Source organism: Diadema setosum, chromosome 18, assembly GCF_964275005.1.
Source record: "Diadema setosum chromosome 18, eeDiaSeto1, whole genome shotgun sequence".
Classification (NCBI taxonomy): Eukaryota; Metazoa; Echinodermata; class Echinoidea; order Diadematoida; family Diadematidae; genus Diadema; species Diadema setosum.
In genome coordinates this window covers 20,655,504-20,664,611 of record NC_092702.1, presented here as the reverse complement: position 1 = coordinate 20,664,611, position 9,108 = coordinate 20,655,504, and positions in this window count along the sequence as shown.

The following is a 9,108-nucleotide window of genomic DNA, read 5'->3' as shown; positions in this document are numbered from 1 at the left end:
CTGATTTAAGTGATCTATCGCTGTATTCACTTTGCAGTGTTATCATGGTTATAAAGAAATTAACCGCTTCCCCCCTCATTCATGATAGAACTCGTTTGTGTGGCTGACAGACAAGCAGAGATAATGTTTTTACCTGTTGTTGTTGTTCTTTTAAAGAAAGAAGAGAAAGAGAGAAAAATTGGGGCCCTACACATCAAAGCAACTGCTCCTGTAATTCAAAAGAAGCAAACTAATAGACCCGTCTGAGCAACAGGTATACAAGTGAAATAAATCTTCATTTGTGTATTACCAAATGATTTTACCTCAGTTCCCACGTTCCCTTCTTCCCGCAAAGCGTTGTTTTTAGTTCGTGCTATTTTTTCTTAGAAGTATCTTGTATTTGGTAAGAAAAAAAATCACTCCTTCATCCTTCTGCTTTCTCTCCTTCCTCATTCCTACCACTATCTTCTTCCTTCCCATCTCTGTCCTTCTCTCCCTTCCTCCTCCAACTTCTTCCACCTCTATTCCAACACCTTCAACCTGTTCTCTCCTTCCGTCCTCTCTCGGTCCCTTCATTTCCCTCTCTCCTCCTTTCCTATTCCTATCCCTCTCTCAAATGTCTCTCCTTTATTCCTTCCCTCTTTCCCCCTTTGTTAACTTTCTGCACCCTATTACGATCTCCAGTGTCTCGGTGGTGATAGCATTCCGTTTCTCCGTCGCACTTTTACATCACCTCTGATTTGACTTTTAGCCTCACCACAATCAGATTTCTCGAGGATTCTCTCTTGAAAACTCTCAAAAATGTATATCAACATAATAATCTAATCTGACCTGACCGTCTTATCATTGATTTAGCTATATAATGTATATAGCGACTCGTCAGATTAAAAAGGGCATCGCGCCCCTCATTTGGTAATACACACATGAAGATTTATTTCACTTGTACCTGTTGCTCAGACTCTATTAGTTTGCTTCTTTTTAATTACAGGTAGCAGTTGCTTTGATTGTGGGTAATGATGGGCATATAGCAGAGCACTATTATGTGCTTGCCTTTTGTTTCTTTTGGCCGCATTCATTTTTTTCCTAAAGAGAAACATTTATAACAAAGAAAAGTAAACGCATTTAGTTGTGTTTTTTAACACATGTTAAGAGTTGGTTTGAAAACATATTGAACCTGCAATCTATGTTATTACCTATGTTTCCGCTTTTATAGATTTTTTTTTTTATTTGTCTTGCTGTCAATGTCATTTCATGCGGTTTAAGATATTTTCTGTTTACCAGGATGACAGTTCGATGTCAGCCAAAGTCGGAATAACAAAAAGTTGCATAATAAAACTTTCATTGAAAATGCGTGGCAAATATCACCATCATTTTAGTTATCAAATTTTTAAAAGCTGTGGATCACAGTTCAGATGTGGCGATTCTTACGAATATCATTATAGACAAAATCTGTTTTAGCTGTGCAGAGATCTTTCCTGTGGAAAAGGCTTTACTCTGGCCTTTTTCTTTTTGGAGAAGTTTAAAATGCCTCTGGGGGTTGATTTTGACTTATAACAATCGTATAATGATAAAAATTAAAGTCATTAAAAACAACCACAACATCGCAAAATTTAAGGGAAGTTTAATGCCAAAAGATGCATGTTTTTTTTTTTGTAACACTGTCAAAAACTTCAAGGTCTAAAATATAATTGCATATAATTATATATCTTCTCCAAAAGTAATCATCATGACACTGTAATTGTCACGTAACTAGCCCGAATTCACAAGCTACTTACCCAAATCTCATGGTTGGTCGCATCTTTTGGTTTGTTTGATTTTGTTACTTTCATTTCTACCCTAGAAGATGCTGGATAGCCCAAATTCAGCTGCACCAGCTGGTCTTCCACGGAGTCCAGCTTGATGTGAGTCAGGACCACTTCACCGCTGGTTGTGCACCCTGCTCTTTGCGATGAATGAGTAAAACGGGATATTTTACGTGCATGAGTTGTGACTCTCTCATACACGGGACCTCCATTTTATGTCCTATCCGAGGGGCTTATTAGTGTTTTGCCTCTTTCAAGAGGGGACGACGGTGCGATCCTGGAGCAGTCGGGAACCGAACCCGGATTATACGGAATGAGCTGCCGACGAGATACCGACTGAGCCATATTACATCCCACAGAGCAATTCACTCGAGTTTGTATCTATCAGGTCGTCTGGTTTCTCGCCATTTTTGTCTCGGATCTGGAAAGTCAAGGGGTACAAATTGTTTGTTACTGGGAATCTTCGAGGATAACGAATTAATCAATTAACCCTAGCTTACCTGGGGGGGGGGTATAATGCCCCCCCCCCCCCCCCCTCGATGAATTAGGCGACCATTCCGGCGCGCAAAATTTTTTGACCGCGCCGTTCGCTGACTTTTTAATTTCAAGTCTCGCGAAACTTTTGAGACCAAATTTGTCGCGCTCGGGCATACCGTTCTGAAGCCACGCCCCTTCAAAAAAACTTTCGTTAACCCCAAAATTGCTCAAAAACGTGATTTTGTGTACAAAGTCAATACAAATTGTGTTTTTTCAATTAATTCATATAAAGATTCATATTTTTAATTTTAATGGCTGAAATCAATTTACTTTAGTATAATTTTGCTTCAAAAAATGTGTGTGACAAATTCTGCTGAAAAAACAACAAAAACAAAAGTTCGAAAAAACAGAGAAATACATAAAGAATTGATAAAACAATAAAAAACATACGAAACTAATTTCGATACTGAAATTTTTTTACGCACAAATGTTTGGAATGTCACTAGGAATATTTACACCAAAAATCAGCATTCCATAAGCTTTTATAAGCCAATTACAGATGAAAATATTTTTTTTGCATATATTTGCATAATTAATTGATTTAAAATAGAAAATACAATCTTTTTGAAAATTAAACAGTCTTGTAGATTACATCCGGCTTTATGTTCATGCAAAATTTTGCGGCGATCGCGCGATCAACGGCCGAGATCTGAAGGGGGCCATAATGCCCCCCCCCCCCCCCAGGAATTCAAGCTCGCTAAATAGCCCAGGTAAGTTAGGGTTAATCCTTAAAACGCCCGAAACCGCCAGTTCGCGTTTGTTTGTTGTTGCTTTTTAACATAGTTTCATGCTTCAACATTTTCTTCATAGGTAAAAATGTAAAGGTCAAAGGTCAACGATGTATGTCAGAATTACTTCTGTGATAAGCCATTCTCGACTTCTCTTGGCAAAGTCTTACTCTTATTCAAATTAACATAACTTATAATATATCTAGACAAAAATAAACATGCGGTAAGCTATTTCATATCATTTATAACGTTGTCGAAATGAGAGCAGTATTGCTGTACCTTCAGTCAGTGAACCATAGGCCATTAAAGAATCTTCAGTGGCTAAAGGGTCAAAATAAGTCATATGAGACAACCGATGCTTGCCATTTCGATCAGTTTTTTTTTTTAATGTCTTGTCCCCCATGTCAGACGTTTGAAAGTTTTGAAAGTTTGCTAGTACGTTATCGTGGTTATAATGATTTTACTCAAACAAATTCTTTTTGTATTCACTAATTCAGGTTGATCACTTTCTTCACGAGAACACATAATTCATCAGATTTAAGTGTTACGGACGTACTAGTAGCTAAATTATGCTTTACATTAGTCTACTCTGACTAATCCCTTTTCTTTTGATAGTTCTAATACTTTGCTCCGTACTTCATAGACAATGTCAAAAGATCACTTCCAAATCGCTTTAACGAATAATCTAGAGCCTCTTAATAACACAGTAAAAAAAAAAAAACAGGTATTTTTTTTTTTTTTTTTTTTTTTTGTCAAAGCCCTTGGTCTTCGGGGTCGTCCAATAATCTGACAAATAGCTGGCGGGTATGTCATACATTAACCGCAGCTTGGAGAGGATGCCCGAGGCATCTCTCATTGATCTGTGAAATGGAGTGGGGACGATTATCATCTTCCACACCTCCTTCAGAGCAGGCTAGTAAGGAGCTGATCGCCTGCTGATGGCATAGTGTTTGGGATCTCAGAGATAGCATCCACCTATACAAGAGTCCTGCTTGCTTCCTAACGTCTGCCGATGGAGTGGAAATTGGTGACAGGACTAAACTTTAAAAAAAAAAAAAAAAAAAGGTTCCAGAGGAATACTCATACGCCTTGATGTATTTATTTATTTCCATAAGATTTCCCTTACTTAATCATTCAGTAATTTACTCATTTGTTTTACATCTTTATATATCTGTATATCTATCTATCTCTATTTATTTGTTAACCTTTGCGCTGATTTAGAAAACTATCAAAGTTTGATGTTTTTCTTTTCGATAAATTCAGGCGAAATGTTCTTATATCACTTGTTTACCCAACGAATGGACATCCCTATATGAAGTTTTATTACAATATATCAATTGAATGTATTCTAGGTGATTCATGAAAATATGAATTAAGAAGGTATCAGGCTTTGGAAGGTCTGATATGATAATATGCAACATAATGAAAATATTTACACGTATGATAAAATTATATTACAGTTGGGAACACTTCCATGCACTTCTCTGACTTTAGAGTACCGAAGAAAATTCAACATGTTTAGAAGACATGCTTACAAAGTCTGATATGTTTGTAGGAATACTCTTAATAGCTTTGTAGAATCTCTTATTTTCACAGTATTTAGGAGATTGGAGATTTCAAGACTTAATCTCACTGGGTTTGAGACAAACTACGCCCTTACAACATCACAAGTTCATTTACCTGCCACGTAGTGTAAAAATTTCGTACTCCATTGTCCAATTGACTTCGGTGTCAAAAGTATGAGTTACTGATCTTGCTCTTTAAACAGCCAGCAAATCTGCTTTTGAAGATTTGATTGCTATTTCAGCAAACATTCGTACGGCGTCCATGAAGACTTCCATCTCCTCAGCTTTCCATCGACGTCGGATTCATTTCGCCTCCTGCAAGCTCGCCCACTCGCTGGCCGGCAATTGCATCACTGGTCGCATTTTGTCTGCTTTCTCTCCGACGGAGTTAAACGCACCCTCGGTTGGGGAGCCTGCACTACGCAGCATGTCATCCTTAAAGATTTAGATCGAATTTCAGGATTTTCCGTTGAATATTGACTTTCTGAAAAGCCGACGACGGCCGGGAATCCTGAGAAATTGCAAGCCTTTCGGATCGAAATGAGAATGCACAGCGGAGTAGCGCAGAGATGGATCGTCAAAAGCCGTAAATATGAAGAGGTTTATCGTAATAAAGTGATCATTCTCCAGCAGATATCCCTTCCACTTGTGCACCACAAACCCTTGAAGATGCGAGCCAATGAATGTAGATACTAGCTTTTCCTCGTGGTTGTAGATAAACAGGACACTCGAAAAGAAAGAGGACAAATGACCCCCTTTTTTAATCAGAGAAATTGCCCAAATATTCATTTTCTTTCACTGAAGTAAAGCCAGTAATTTTGTTTGCTGCTGTAACGAAAACACTAAGTCTTTCAAGAGAAGTAACTACGCACAAAAACATATGCTTACACACGAAAGAAGGAAGATACCGATAAATAAACCGTGAGATCTTTCTTGCATTTTGTTATCGATAGGCTGTTCATTTTAGATTTGAACGACAGTTTCATGTACGCCTACCAAGGTTCTTCATTTCCCCCTTTTTCTCAAGTTTCGATTTCTGTCAATTTTGAAAATGCACCATCATAAACAATAGAATTGCCCCCTTCGTGCAGAAGGTTTTTTTTTCATCTCTACAGCGACGAAGAGTATACCGCGACTCATGGGAATGATGACTAAATCAAAAGGACAAGAAACGAACGATTTTTACCACGAGCCTGTCATTGATCAATGTCTTAATCATGCCATTCTTGTTTCTTTAGAAGTAATCGTGAATGTTCAGTTTTAGCTTTTTTTTTTATTCTGATTTTGTTTTAGGCAATGGATATCAAAACAATTTCTTTTATTTTCTGTAGGTTTCACAATTTTTCTTCGAGTGAATGCTATTCATAATGTAACACTTTATTTCACTTTAACTTTGATTTGATTTATTTATTCTCTCTATAGCATCATTTACATTTTTTTAGCAATATAATCAATCATAATATAACCAAATAAGATACTCATTATAACTAGTTTCTACAATTTCAACAATTTCCATTATACATGTGCTTTGCATGTGTTCTATACTTTAAAACGAGTACTATACAATGTGTTCTTATTTGACCTGCAACACGGATAGCGGTTATCTAATGCTCTAACTCTAAAAAGATAAGTTTGGATATATACGATGTTGGCAAACTGTGTTTCGAGTGATTCATCTTTTACAAGCTCCTCTTTTCAGCAGATACCTCCTTTCCATCGCTTTATATTAAATTACTTTTTGACACCGTTGTGAGGTACGCATTAAATCTATTAATTCGTTCACATATTTTCTGTTACACTTTATGATTTGTGTTTCTTTACAAATTGTTAACAATAGGACTTATCAAATGTATCTATGTATTTGTATTACCTTTTCTTGGATGGAAATTAAGTACAATTGAATTGGAAATTGAAATGTATATATATATGTATATGGTGTTACAAATTTGATCCATATTTTACAAAATTTTCTTCGCTGTTATGTAATGATGATTAAAAATTACAAAGTGTTGGCAGTGTGAAACATTGGATACGCTTTTCTCATTAGCCGAACGGTATAAATGATTCACTTCGCTTGTTTTCTGCACTGTAATAGTGCTAAAAATCAAGTAAGCTTGCAACAAATAGAAACTGCGCTTTGGTGTTGTTATGAGTGAATTATATAATCAACTCGTCTTTAGAATCACCGTTCCATGTAGTTTTGTTATAGATCAAAATGAATGTACATGAATATTATGTGCTTAGAAATACACACACACACACACACATATATTGAAGAGTTTGTTCGCAAAAACCGATACGTCCATATTTGCCAAATGGAGATATTTGCGATTAAAGGTCAAGAAAAATAAAGAGAATAATAAGAAAATTTTTGCTTCTTTCGACCATAACTTCAAAATTGTACCTTTATATGTAGTGACCAATATATCAATTAAAAGGTTTTATCTTGTACTTTATGACGGAGACTGTACTTCAAAATCTTCAAAAATGGACTTATCGGTTTTTGCGAACAAACTCTTCTATATATATATATATATATATATATATATATATATATATATATATGTGTGTGTGTGTGTGTAAGGCTTACCTGAACGAGGCTTCGTGATCTGGTGTTATTTTGAGTATAATGACTGTGATAAGAAAGTGGAAACTGTGTTCGCTATTTGTAAATCGTTCATAATATATTTAAAATCGATTAAAGTTTTGTTATCAAAGGATCACTATTTGCAGGCATTCACATCAAACCAAGTTTTGATGAAACTGAAATGTCAGTATGAAAGTCAAAGACTCATCTACTAACAAAAGGGTAAGTGTAAATGTTCCTCCATCCATTAAACTGTCCCCATTTGAAATGTGTGAATTGAAAACATGATGTCCCGAGGCCCCTGTCTGTGTTAAAGCCCAGTGCTTGCCGCTCTACACCGTTATGCCTATCGACCCAATTTTCTCCTTTCACAATCCCACGGAAATTGGCAAATCATGCCCTGCCCGATATGATTAAAAGGCGATGCTCTAGACGGCGTGAAATGCTGTTATCGTAGTATAAATTGCCGCGGGCGCTCAAATCCGTTCCATGGGGATGATATATTGGAATTTGAAAAAGCGACCAGGATTTATACTGATTTCTCGCGGCACGTGGTGTCGGCAGCCCGATAACACTGCAGATCACGTTCGTCGGTGAAAGGAGAGAGACACAAAGAGAAACAGAGAGATAAAGATGGAAAACCGTTAAATGATTATCGCTTGTTTTGGGATGAAAGATAACAACACGATATCCTGGCAGCAGCAAAATTCCAAAGAATGTCCTCTGAAAGTAACTTGATGCCTACAAAAAAAAAAGAAAAGAAAAAAGATCTCTCTCAGCGCTGATGTTAACTTTTTCCTGATTCCTCACTCGTTACGCTATATTATGCGCATCGACAAAAAGACATTGCACATGCACACATACATTGGCATAATTATATTTTCTATGAAGAGTTCGGATGGAAAAAAAACAGATAAACGTCATTTTCAATTTTTTTGGTAAGGTCATCATAAAGTAGAAAAGAATCAATTTTTTCAATGATACTGCTCTCGTTACATAACAAGATATATTTCTAAAGATATTGTTATGATCATCAATATCTCGAGTTGAAAAAAAAAACATTTTTTTTTGCATTTAAACTCTTCATATTTATTCATGATTGATTATATATATATATATATATATATATATATATATATATATATATATATGTATATATATATATATATATGTATATATATATATATATATATATGAAGAGTTTGTTCGCAAAAACAGATAAGTCCATTTTTTAAGATTTTGAAGTATGGTCTCTGTCATAAAGTACAAAATAATACCTTTAAAATGATATATTGGTCACTAAATATAAAGGTACATTTTTAAAGTTGTGGTCAAAAGAAGCAAAAATTTTCTTATTATTCTCTTTATTTTTCTTGACCTTTAATCACAAATATCTCAGTTTGGCAAATATGGACTTATCGGTTTTTGCAAACAAACTCTTCATATATATATACATATACTATTCATAATATATACATTAGACTATATTATGAAAATGCTGTTTTGAATGATACTATGTGCAGATGAGTTTGCTGTTGCATAATATCATACACATATATGCATTTGACACATATTTTCGAAGTGTGCACAAAAGAGTGTATCGTCTAACACGACGAAACACGCAACCAATGAATAACAAACAAAATGAGGAATCAAGAGAATGCAGAGGAACTTTCTGGAAATCAAAACAATGCTTCCATACATTTATTCAAGTTACTACATTTTAACTTGGTGTCTTTTTCTTTTTAAAAACAGACCAGGAAAATATGCGCGAAATACTGAAATTAAACAGGTCACATGGGTAATGCTCTAATTTCAGAATTTAATTTGCGCAACACTACGCTTTTTCGTTCTGGTGGAATGCACAATTTTACTTTTGAATTTAGTAACCGGCAGCAAAGTGTTCATTG